Here is a 12916-nt window from a genome sequence, read left to right on the forward strand (position 1 = left end):
GACAATGATTCTCCATGTGCTTTAGTGATAGGCCACAATGCCCACCCCTTGGTATTGCTTACAATATTTTTCTATACAGTCATATCAGACTATTCATTTTTTTCAACTTGGATGACAAATACATTACACAATTAGACAAAAAAGCACACATTTTCTTCATTTATTTCTCAGTTTTAATTTTTTATATACAGATCTTGATTTATACAATTGTTTACCTAGAAATTTGAAATAAATGCTGTACTGTCAGAATTGTTGCAAATTTAGTTACTTTCATTAATTGATAGTTGACATATTTTAGACATTTCTATAATTAATTTAAAAAAATTCATTTCCCTGGGAGTCTTAATATTGCTATTTAAAGGGCATGCAAATTATGACCCCCTCTGCTGCTTCCTGTGGCACATCATCCGGAAAGTGGATTGGAACTAGAGCAGGTAAAACCCCTACATCACAGCATTTGGCCCTACATTTAATAGGGCCTAGGGGCCAAATCCTCACCTTGCATGCATCAGGATCCCATATGGGCACCACTTCCCATCCAGCTCTCTCCTTGTGGCCTGGGAAAGCATAAGAGCATGACCCAACACCTTGGGATCTTGCACTTGCATGGGAGACTCCAAAGAAGCTCCTGGCTTTGGATGGGCTCAGTTCTGGTGGTTGCAGCCATTTGGGGTGTGAACCTACCAATGGAAACCCATCTCTCCGTCTTTGTAAATTTGCCTATCCAAGTTCAAAAAGCAAGTTTAGGAAGATGCAACAGCCAAGAACCTGAAAAAAGACTGTATGATATGCATCAAAGTATACTTTGTAAAACACAGGAGATCAATTAAAACATTAATGTTGTTGAGATATTAGTTATCAGGGAAAACTGGGCATAAGGCACCATGATGTGTCTGCATTTATGAAATAAGAATGGACACAGATACCAGTATCCCATATAATAGTGCATGGGTTCATGGCCCTGTTGTGTCTTAGGTTATCTTTTAACACGCAACCTAGGAGGCAGTGAATGATGGCTCAAATATTCAGATGATCCAATTCCAGGCGTAGTACAACCACTTGGGCATGAAACAGAGGTTTACGTTCTGTCTCTGTTTCTACATTTCAAATAAAAATAACCTCTACTGATGCTCATTCCATAAAACATTTCCCAAGGAGCTATAAGTCATCCTTAATTACAGATTATTGCACCCAAAGGCCAAAGATGAGACAGGAAATCCTATGTCACGCCTCAGGTTAAATTGACAAATACGCCACTGTAAGCCGTTTTGCTGAACGTGCTCTTAAAATATCGGATTAAAGAAAAATGCTGCTATACAGAAATGCTTTTAACACATTATAGTTAATTTAGTGAAACTGTTTTCCAGGAGTATGCTTAAAAGTCCATTTAGTGTAGCTGTTCATAATGCTCTAATTAACCAACAAGATTCCAAGGAGGGATTTTCCCTGCTCTTTGGTGTTCAATTAGCTGCTCTGAGCAGGATGTTTTCCTTGTGTGATCTCCTAGGTGCTTACCACCTTTGTGTGTTCCTTTGGGGCCTGTGAATTTTTTCCCTCAGGGTTTTATTTTCATAATTGAAATTTGAGACATAATTCAAAATGTCTAAGGTACAAAAAATTAAAAAGCACCTTTCCTTTTAATCTCCAAACAAGTGAAATGAAATGCATATAGGAGCAAGGGATAGCATTTTAACTGTGGTTCCCTACTTACCTTAAAAAGTTTCCTCTTAATATGGTTCAGGACTGGAACCTGAAACTTGGCTGAAGCAATTAAGAGTGGTAGTTTTGGTTATTAACTGCTACTTAAGGCAGCTTGGGCCCTTAAATATTTACACCAGCTGTCTTGGCCATCTAATTCCAGTTTCCCCTGCAGCATGGGAAAAGGGTAATAGGAAAAAAAAGTTATTTTGCAATGTTCTATTTAATCTCACCAGACAATAAATTTGCTTACAAAAAAAAAGTAGGTAGCTAATTAGCATCACTTAGTAAGATAATCTGTATCCTCAGAGGTACTAGACTCCAGATTGAAAACCCCAGATTATGTATGACTTGCCAACATTTCCCCTATGCCTAGGAAACATTCCTATACTTCCCTACCTGGTTCTAGGTTTGCAAGTCAAGGATCTCCTTAATGCACAGCAACAATGAAGAACCATCTTGATAAAGCCCAAACAAAAATTACACACATATGCAGCACAGGAAAAAAGGCACTATACTATTGAATGACTTACTGCAATCATCATAGTTTTCTAAGACAGGAGTGGAATGCTATAAGGCAAATACCCTGATGGCCAATTCCAGCCTAACTGTTTAACCTTGAAGTTTCTGCACTGGCTGTTCAGTATGCCAATGAGCTGGCCACTACAAAAAAAATGATTTTAAACCGTTTTCTCTAAATCTAATTGAGATTTTTACAACAATGCATATTACTTACTCTGATGTCACCATGGACTGTCAGCTGAGGTGCTAGCAGGTGCTGGTTTCTCATTTAGGAGATGGCATCTAGATTCAACAAGGTAAGGAATGAGAAGCTGTCCTGTACCTGGACAGGACCCCTTTTTAACAGATATCAACTAACTGTTTGCACCCAGACTAGGACTAACTCCATAGGAGGAGTCATTCCACTCTCAGAGGTGCAAAACACTGCTCAGAGTTCTTGACCCCAGCACCAAAACAGTGCAGGGGGCCAAAACTCAGTGGAGCCAGTGCTTGCTCTTCCAGCAGTGTAACACCATCCCAGGCATCATACAAGCCTGGATAGCTGACAACCACTGGATTATCCAGAAACAGCTTTCTCACCCCCCACCGATTCAGATACCTCAGGTGTAGAACACACACACAGAGGTATCAGTAACAGATAGATGCCGATTGTAAATCAGGCATGGAAGCAATGATTGTTTTAGGCAACAGACGGAATCTCACTCCCATGCTTTCACAGGAATGTGAATCCCTCAATGTTTTGGCTAACATAACCTTGCAGAGAAATTCCTCAGATGGAAGCATAACTAGTCATGGCTTCACTCATACCATCAAAGTCGCACCCAACCTTTTAATTGCCCAGAGGCTACAGTAGTTGCAGTTTCAAGCACAGGTGAGTTTTGCTAATGGATAGTTAACAACTAGCAAGCCTGGCATAGTTAGTCCATTGTGGAACAAACAGGAACACTTACCAGTTAACGCCACATGCAGACTGTTCACCAGCCACTATTTTCTCTTCCAGAGGATGAAGCATTCCCTACCTTAAACGATCCTGGAAATGAATAGCAGTCAATGAGCTTCAGCTATCTACTGCATAAAAGAGGGAATCAAAAAAGGTAATAACAATGCATTTAATATTTCTAAACTACAAAATACAAGTATTTCACCACAGATTCTGGTAACGTATGTGCTGTGATTTTAATCAGTATGACTTAATGTACCTGGGAAAGCAGCAGTGCAGGCACCTGCTACCCACATGAGAATCCTAGATGGAGTTTCTAATTTCCAATTTTGGCCTGGCCATTGAAAATTTGTTGCTTTGTCCTAATAAATCCTAAAACCAACAAACATGGTAGACTGCTTATGGATTGCAGGGTTCAGACAAAGCAGTTCCTCAGGCCTCAATCTAGAGACAGAAACAAAATGCCATCACCATAGTTGCTACATCTTCAGGTTATATTCTGTTTCTTTTTCCTGGCAGTGAATTCCAAAAAAGATAACCACTCCCCAAGCCCCATGCTAAAAGTATTTACAGCTAGCACTTGCACTCAACTTTCAGCTGAATATAAGAAAAAGCCCCGTGGTGGAACAAAAGTAGCATTCATAACCAACTCCTCTACCAGACACTCCCAGCGCTTCCTCCTGTGAAAACCAGATGATAGTTTTGACAGAAGACAGCCAAGAGTCTATGTCTATCCATCAAGTTGTCTTAAGTTTTCTGCTTAGAACTGGAAGAGGCATCTCTCCTTGGATAGTCAGCATTTAAAAACAGTCACGGACCCGGCAGCATGGCCTAGCGGCTAAAGTCCTCGCCTTGAATGCGCCGGGATCCCATATGAGCGCCGGTTCTAATCCCGGCAGCTCCACTTCCCATCCAGCTCCCTGCTTGTGGCCTGGGAAAGCAGTTGAGGACAGTCCAAAGCTTTGGGACACTGCACCCGCGTGGGAGACCCAGAAGAGGTTCCTGGTTCCCGGCTTCGGATCGGCGCGCATCAGCCCGTTGCGGCTCACTTGGGGAGTGAATCATCGGATGGAAGATCTTCCTTTGTCTCTCCTCCTCTCTGTATATCTGACTTTGTAATAAAAATAAATAAATCTTTAAAAAATTACCAAAGAAAGGCAAACCTATTGCAGTTGAAGCACTGAAACAAGTCTAGATTTCTATTCTAGCCGAAGTCAAGCTCTTACAGATTTAATGTTAAAGAATAACTAGCCATAAAGGAAAACTGGTATTGATGGTATAAACCAGGCCTAGAATGCCAGTTGGATATTGGCTGCTTGTCTTAGTTTTATAGCACTTGCCTAGTAAACCTGGCAAACCTGGGTGGTTAGCAGTCTAGGTCTAGGGCCAAAGCTGTTGCACTCACCTAGGCTGGGTCACTGTGCCCATTCAAAAACTGATCTTTGAGTCCTGAGCCATGTGGATCACAGCAGATACCATACACCTCATGCTGGGTTAGCTGGATTTTCACTTTCCACACTTCTCTGGGGAGCCTAGGCTGGTCTTAACCACGTGGAAGCTGAGAGCCTATTACTCGGCAGGCAGCCCCGTGCTGCCCCGGAGGAATTAGCTGGCGCTCCCATTTGGACTTTCTAACCCCCAGTACGTCTTAACTTGCTTTGCAGTAAAGCTGGCCCTTGAAGGTGTTCGTAATAGTACTTTTCCAGTGTGGTTCAGAGGCTTGCCAAAGGGCAGCATCTGGGACAGAAAGGGAACCCAGGAAAAAAGATGACCGAAGAGTAGAGAAAAACTTAATCTGCGAGAGCAAGAGGTAGGAAAAGTTGGAGGTTACAATTAGAGCAAGTCCTCGAACGAAAATGGGACCTCTTCCGGAACAAAACCAATTCTTAACAAACGAATGCAATAGCAGTGTAAGGGGATTCGGAAGCAATCAAGCTGCTGCTGCTGGGAACCTCAACTACTGATTCAAAGCAATAATCAATTTGTTCGCAAGAATGCAGACAAAATTCCTGCAGTCTGCTTTATTCAGATCCTCTGAATCTAAGTATTTTCTAGCCATCCTCAAATTTACTCCTAACCCCATCCAAAGTGTCAGGAAAACTAAGGAAACCGTCTCATTCGGGTTTAAAAATCATTCTCAATATTGTCTGTCCCTTTCAGAATCTCGTTGACCGGATTTGTCTAGTTCCGCCCGCACACGTGCTCCTCACAAGTGCGGGACCCTGCGCCTGGAGGGCGAGCTCCTCTCTTGGGATCCGGCTCTAGGAAGCTCCCCAGGGTAGAAACCAGAGCCACGATTTCCCGTTGTCTGCTCCGCATGCCCTCCAGACCGAGGCCAAGAAGTCCAGTTAGGTTCCAGGCCCTGGCAGAAACCTCCCCGATACCGCTTCTTGCCCCAGGACTGCTCACCAGCACGTGTGCGGAGCTCCGCGAGAACAACCTTCGCTTGCCGAGGCCGCAACGGAAAGGCCGGTCGGCAGCCGCGAGAACTCCGCCCTGGGGCGGATTCTGGGCGGGGCCTGGGGGCAGGACCCTTGAGCCCCGCCCCGGAAAGGCCGGGCTAGAGGACGGCGAGCGAGATGGGGTGAGGCATAGCCGTCGCGGGAGTTCGTTCTGAGGAGAGAAAGGGTGGAGCTCGGAATTGAGGCTGCTTCTGCTGGATTGCCGCCTTAGGTCTTACAGACTAGGGGCGCTGGGTGTCGAAACGTACGGAGCGAACCTCGTGGGTCGGAGCGGGGCCAGGCCTCCCGCTGGCCCGCACCAGCGTCTCCTCCGACAAGGGGCGCCACTCTCTCACTGTAGGCCCTCCCTGCGTTTTTATGCTTGTCGCGTGGGAGCAGCTTTCGCTGGCTTTCTGCGGCAGCGTGGTCACGCGGTTAGCTTGATTGGAGTCTTCAGTCGCCCTGGAAGATTTTCGAGTGGATTAGGCTAGTCACTGCTGGCCTGCATCTCCAGAGCCTCTGCCTGTTATCCCTAGCTGAGCTGCTGGAGAGACCCAAATACCAGAATACCGAGATTAACATTAATTCTGCCTCGCGGAACAGATAGTATAAGCCGGGGTCCAGTCATTTATAAATCCATTGTGTAATTCCCCGAATCCTTCCCCCGGCATCTTTGGACTCTTAATCTATTGCACCTGGTGCCATTTGCTAGTGGGCCCCTGGGAATCTGCTCTTGGCATCTGCCAACAGGGTTTATTATCTCTTTAGCCCTTTGAATACGGAGGGGAATGAAGTGCTTTCTGTGCTAGCCCTGACCCTCGCAGTCCTGTCTTCAGAATCCCTAATGAACTTCAGAATCCCTAATGACCCTACAAGGCTATAGAGCCAGAGGGTCAGCCGAGGAGAAAGCAGCACGGGTCCTCCCGAGTTTGGATGGAGCTGGACGCAGATTCCGGTTGAGAAAAGGCTTTCCAAAAAACAGTCATTTAAACAGTCCTGTGACCAAGCCGGGCTGGGCTGGGCTGGGGCCACCACTCTGCTTTGCGGATAAACAGGGTTTATCTTTTTGATTAACAGCAGACTGCTGCCACAATCAATGCCCCATCTGGCTGTCACCGCGTATACCTACAGGAGGGTTCTGAGAGCCATCAAGCCGAGCACACAAGGAGAAATTGCAGTAGTACCTAATGTATTCTTTTTTCCTTCCAAACTGCAGAAGGCAGAGCTACCCGGAGGACTCAAGAGGAGGAGAGATGAGAGGTGTGCCTAAGCAATGTGGAGGCGGGAGGGGGGGGAGAAATAATTGAGCGGCGGGAGGTAGGAGGGCCAGAGGCTGTGGGGAGGGACCAATAACCTGAGTACCACTGAATCCACAGATCAGTCCAGGTGGCAGGCAGGACCTGTGTGGAAGCAAGGCCAGCCATTAGAAGTAAGACCTCAGTCTTGTCGAAAACCTAGCTCCCCGTTTTAGCTATAGGCCTAATTCTCCTTTTCCTAGTGGAAAATATTAAATCTTATAGTCAATCTTCTTGACCTCTAACCTTTTAACTTTCTAATTCATTCTGAGGGTGGACATTTGACCTAGCAGTTAACACCTGCTTGGGGCAGCCACACCCTGCATCAGAGTGCCTGATTTGTGTCTGTGCTCATCTACTTGCAATCCCGCTTCCTGCTTATGTGTACCCTGGGAGGTAAGACACAGTGATTCAAACACCTTGGTCCCTGCCACCCACGTGGGACACCCAGATTGTACCCTGGACCTGGTTTGGTCCTGACTCAGCCCTGTCTTTTGCAGGGATTTAAGGGAGTGAATCAACTGATGGAAGGTTTTAATCTCTCTCTCCCTTTCAAATTAAGTAAATGAAAGAAAAAAAAAACCCTTTTTACTTCAAGATTTATTCATTTTAATCAAAAAGATTTACATAAAGAAAGAAAGAAAGATTTTCCATCCACTGGTTCACTACTCAAATGGCCACATGACTGGAACTGAGCCGATCTGAATCTAGGGGCTTCATCTGCATCTTCCACACAGATACAGGATCGCAAGGACCTGGGCCAGCCTATGCTGCTTTTCCAGGGCATTAACAGAGAGCTGGATGGGAAATACAATAGCTGGGACATGAACCAGCACCTATATGGGGTCCCAGTACTTGCAGGCAGAGAATTGGCCTGAAGAGCCATCTCACTAGTCCTCCAAAAAAAATCAATGTTTGTATCTTAATTTTTTTTTAAGATTTTATTTTTTTATTACAAAGTCAGATATACAAGGAGAGGAGGAGAGACAGAGAGGAAGATCTTCCGTCCGATGATTCACTCCCCAAGTGAGCCACACCGGGCCGATACGCGCCGATCCAAAGCCAGGAACCAGGAACCTCTTCCGGGTCTCCACGCGGGTGCAGGGTCCCAATGCATTGGGCCGTCCTCCACTGCTTTCCCAGGCCTCAAGCAGGGAGCTGGATGGGAAGTGGAGCTGCCGGGATTAGAACCGGCGCCCATATGGGATCCCGGGGTGTTCAAGGCGAGGACTTTAGCTGCTAGGCCACGCCGCCGGGCCCTATATCGTAATTTTTAAAAGATTTTTATTTTTAAAGATTTTTAAAGATTCATTAGCACAGGGATCTTGATTGGGAGTGGAGCAACTGAGACTTGAACTGATATCCGTATGGTTTCTAATGTGTAATATTAATTAACTTCTCTACTTTTTTGTTTCTAATTCTTACAAAGGCAACATTGTTAGAAATGATAACAGAAATTAAAAGCATTTCTGGGGACAGGGGAGAAGGATGCAGCCTTGCAGAAGGTAAAGGATTAGGGCAGTCTGTTAGCTCTGAGTTTGACCTCATAACTAAAAGTTTAGGCCCCCAGTAGCACCAGGTCCCCAAGCTGCAATTTTCCTTCTCCTCCTTCTATCCCTTCCTTCTGGCCTACCTCCTTTGTGCCTTTTCCCCTGCATTTTATTTCTTCCTGGGTAAGAGCCACCAGTAGAGAAATGTAATCAGCAGTGCAAGCGGTCAACCAGTCAATCAACATTTACTGAGCATTTATCATGAGCCGCACTATTCAGGTGCTGCAGATAAAATCAGAGCAATAGACACGCCTGTCTGCCTAAAGCTGACATCTAGTGGGAAAGAATGACAAATACTCCATCCTTGTACATGAGGCAGGAGGTAGCAAACCTAGCCTTGGAGATTCAGGCTGTAATTCTCCAAGGCTGACCCCAAAGGCTTCTGGTATAGGGAAGATTGCTGCTCCTCCACACTTTGGTCCTCTGGCTGCTGTATAATAGCTACCCATATTACATCAGGCTCTGCAATTGTCCTTAATTCTCAAAGCACAGCTGGATTGGCAAGGACATGGAGAAACAGGAACCCTCATATTCTGCTTAAGAGAATATAAAATGCTACAGGTGCTTTGGAAGACAGATGGTAGCTTCTCAAGTGATAAAACCTAGAACTATTTTTTTTTTTAAAGATTATTTATTTGGAGCCTGGAGTGGTGGCCTTGTGGAAAAGTCCTTGCCTTGCATGCACTGGGATCCCATATGGGCACTGGTTCTAATACTGGCAGCCCTGCTTCTCATCCAGCTCCCTGCCTGTGGCCTGGGAAAGCAGTCAAGGATGGCCCAAAGCCTTGGGACCCTGCACCCGTGTGGGAGACCTGGAAGAGCTCCTGGCTCCTGGCTTTGGACTGGTGCAACTCAGGCTGTTGTGGTCATTTAGGGAGTGAATCAGCAGATAGAAGATCTTCGACTCTGTCTCTCCTCCTCTCTGTATATCTGACTTTCCAAAACAACAACAACAACAACAACAAAAACCACCCAATATTTATTTGAGGTTTAATTTGAAGTGGAGATTTACAGAGAGAAGGGTCTCTGTCCAAATGGCCACAATGGCTGGAGCTGAGCTGATGTGAAATACCGGGAGCCAGGAGCTTCTATGTCTCGCACGTGCTTGCAGGGGCCTAAGGAACTGGGCCATTTTCTGCCCTTTCCCAGGCCAGAAGCAGAAAGATGGATGGGAAGTGCAGCAGCCAGAACATGAAATGGCTCCCATATGGGATCCGAATGTTTTTAGGTAAAGGATTAGCATATTGAGCCATGGTGCCAACCTTGCAAGCTAGAGTTATTTTTACATATCAAATCCAGTCCTGGGCCCGGTGGTGTGGCCTAATGGCTAAAGTCCTCACCTTGAACGCCCTGGGATCCCATATGGACACCAGTTCTAATCCCAACAGCTCCACTTCCCATCCAGCTCCCTGCTTGAGGCCTGGGAAAGCAGTTGAGGACGGCCCAATGCTTTGGGACCCTGCACTCATGTGGGAGACCTGGAAGAGGTTCCTGGCGTTGGATTGGCTCAGCTCCAGCCATTGCATCTCACTTGGGGAGTGAATCATCTGACGGAAGATCTTCCTCTCAGTCTCTCATCCTCTCTGTATATCTGACTTTGTAATAAAAATAAAATAAATTAAAAAAAAAAAAAACCAAAAAACAAATCCAGTCCTAGCTATACATCCAAGAGAAATGAAAATATGTCCACAAAAAATTTATACATGAGTTTTTAGAGCAGTGTGATTCAGAACAACCAAAAGGTTTTTAAAATAATTGAATAATTAATGTTTTACTAATATTTACACAAAATGTGCAAACTGTGGAATATTTATGTAATGGAATATTGTTAGGTCACAAAAAGGAAGGAAGTACTGATTCATGCTACAATGTGGACGAATCTTGCAAATGTTAACTGCAAGCAGCCAACTGGTAAGGATTGTTCTTTTGTTCCAAGATTGAGATGCGGTTTGCCACCAAAGGTCCAGGTTTGGCCTTCAGGGTATCAGTATTTAGGTAGTGACATGTTTAAGAGATAGAGCATAATTGAAGATTGTTTGTTCAAAGGAGTCTTACCCCCAGAACGAATTAATATAGGTGCAAGTGTTGTGGTGCAGTGGGCTAGGCCACTATTTGGGATGATGATATCTCTTATCCCAATGCAACTTTAAAAAAAAATTTTTTTTATTGCAAAGTCAGATTTACAGAGTGAAGGAGAGACAGAGCAAAAGACCTTCCATCTGCTGGTTCACTCCCCAAGTAGCTGCAATGACCAGAATTGACTGATCTGAAGGTAGGAATAGGAGCATCTTCTGAGACTCCCACACAGGTGCAGGGTCCCAAGGCTTGGGGCCGTCCTGTTCTGCTTTACCAGCCATGGATCTGAAGGGAAGTGGAGCAGCTGGGACATGAACTGGCTACCATATGGGATCCTGAACATGTAAGGTAAGGACTTTAACCACTGGGCTCCCGCGCTGGACCACCAATGCAGCTTTCTACTAACATGCTTGGAAATTCAGGAGACAATGCCCCAAGCACTTGGGTCTCTGTCATTTATGTGGGAGACTGGATTCAAGTTCCAGGCTTCTGGCTACAGTATGACCAGTTCTGGTTATTACATGCATTTGAGGAGTAAACCAGCACATAGGAGACCTTACTCTGTCTCTCCCCTTCTCGCTGCTACTCTGCCTTTCACATAAATACATAAATAGGCTTTTAAAAAAAGTTGTATTTATTTATTTTTTTAAAGATTTATTTATTTTATTACAAAGTCAGATATACAGAGAGGAGAGACAGAGAGGAAGATCTTCCGTCCAATGAATCACTCCCCAAGTGAGCCGCAATGGCCGGTGCACGCCGATCCAAAGCCAGGAACCTGGAACCTCTTCTGGGTCTCCCACGTGGGTGCAGGATCCCAGTGCTTTGGGCCGTCCTCGACTGCTTTCCCCGGCCACAAGCCGGCAGCTGGATGTGAAGTGGAGCTGCCGGGATTAGAACCGGCGCCCATATGGGATCCCAGGGCGTTCAAGGTGAGGACTTTAGCTGCTAGGCCACACCGCCGAGCCCAAAAGATGTATTTATTTTTATTGGAAAGGTTTGCAAAGAAAAGGAGACAGAGAAAGATCTTCCATCTGCTGGTTCACCCCCCAAGTGGCTGCAATGGCCAGAGCTGAGCCAATCTGAAGCCAGGAGCAAGGAGCTTCTTCTGGATCTCCCATATGGGTGCAGGGTCCCAAGGACTTGAGCCATCCTCTGCTGCTTTCCCATACCATAAGCATTGAACTGCTTGGAAGTGGAGTAGCTGGGACATTAACTGGCGTCCATATGGGATCCCAGTGTTTGCAAGAATGATGATTAGCCAGTAGAGCCACTGTGTTGGGCCCATTTGTTTTTATTTTTCCTCTTTTTTTTTTTAAAGATTTATTTATTTTTATTACAAAGTCAGATATACAGAGAGGAGGAGAGACAGAGAGGAAGGTCTTCTGTTTGATGATTCACTCCTCAAGTGACCACAACAACTAGCACTGAGTTGATCCAAAGCCAGGAGGCAGGAGCTTCTTCCAGGTCTGCCACACAGACGCAGAGTCCTAAAGCTTTAGGCCATTCTTAACTGCTTTCCCAGGCCACAATAGGGAGCTGAATGGGAAACTGGTGCCCATATGGGATCCCAGCGTGTGCCATGCAAGGATTTTAACCACTAGGCTATCATGCCAGGCGCTTCTCTTCTTTTTGGTATCATATTCTTGAAGCTCCACAACTGCAACCTGTATTAACTTATTTCCTTTATAAAGTACTCAGTGTGAGGTTTTATTTATTTATCTGAATGGGGGGCAGGAAGAGATCTTCCCTTCATTGATTCTTTTGTGAAATGCTTGCAACAGACAAATCTTAGAATTAGGACCCAAGAATTCAGTCTAGTTCTCCCGTGTGGTAAGGACTCCAGAACTGGAGCATCTCTGTTGCCTCCCAGGGTGTACATTAGTAGGAAGCTGAATTGAAGGCAGAGTTGAGGTATCACTCTAACATGCCAATGTTCCACGCAGTGTCTTAAATACTATACCTGACTCCCACTGGTGGAAGTGTTTTTCATTTTTTATGATTTATTTACTTGAAGGTCAGAGAGGCAGAGAAAGAGATCTCTCTGTTGCTTCATTCATCAGGTGACGACAGTGACCCAAAGCTGAACCAGGCTGAAGCCAGGAGCCAGAAGATTCATCCAAGCTTCACATATGGATGACAGAGGCCCTAACTCTTGGGCAACCTGCTGCTGTTTTTTCCAGGCTATTACCGGGAGCATGCGGGATACAAACTGGTGTGCATATGGAATGATAGCATTGCAGGCGACAGCTTAACCTGATCTGTGTAAGTTTCATTTTGAGTTGATAAGAATGTTCTAAAATACTCTATGGTGATGATTATACACATCTGTGAAAATACTAAAAACCATTGAATTGTACACTTTAAATGGATGAATTACAGGATATTAAAAAT

General features: G+C 45.2%; 1 long non-coding RNA gene and 1 other non-coding gene across 2 annotated transcripts; both read right to left on the reverse strand.

The window, feature by feature from the left end:
* Nucleotides 1–479: 479 nt before the first annotated feature.
* On the reverse strand, nt 480–2835 carry LOC131482622 (uncharacterized). The gene is made up of 3 exons (XR_009247169.1): nt 2435–2835; nt 1712–1867; nt 480–557 (listed from the first exon to the last, which is right to left on the reverse strand). It is a non-coding gene; the product is annotated as an uncharacterized LOC131482622 (long non-coding RNA).
* Nucleotides 2577–2776, reverse strand: LOC118760126 (small nucleolar RNA SNORA74). The gene has a single exon (XR_004996595.2). It is a non-coding gene; the product is annotated as a small nucleolar RNA SNORA74 (small nucleolar RNA).
* Nucleotides 2836–12916: the final 10081 nt, after the last annotated feature.

Source organism: Ochotona princeps, chromosome 19 (assembly GCF_030435755.1).
Source record: "Ochotona princeps isolate mOchPri1 chromosome 19, mOchPri1.hap1, whole genome shotgun sequence".
Taxonomy (NCBI): domain Eukaryota; kingdom Metazoa; phylum Chordata; class Mammalia; order Lagomorpha; family Ochotonidae; genus Ochotona; species Ochotona princeps.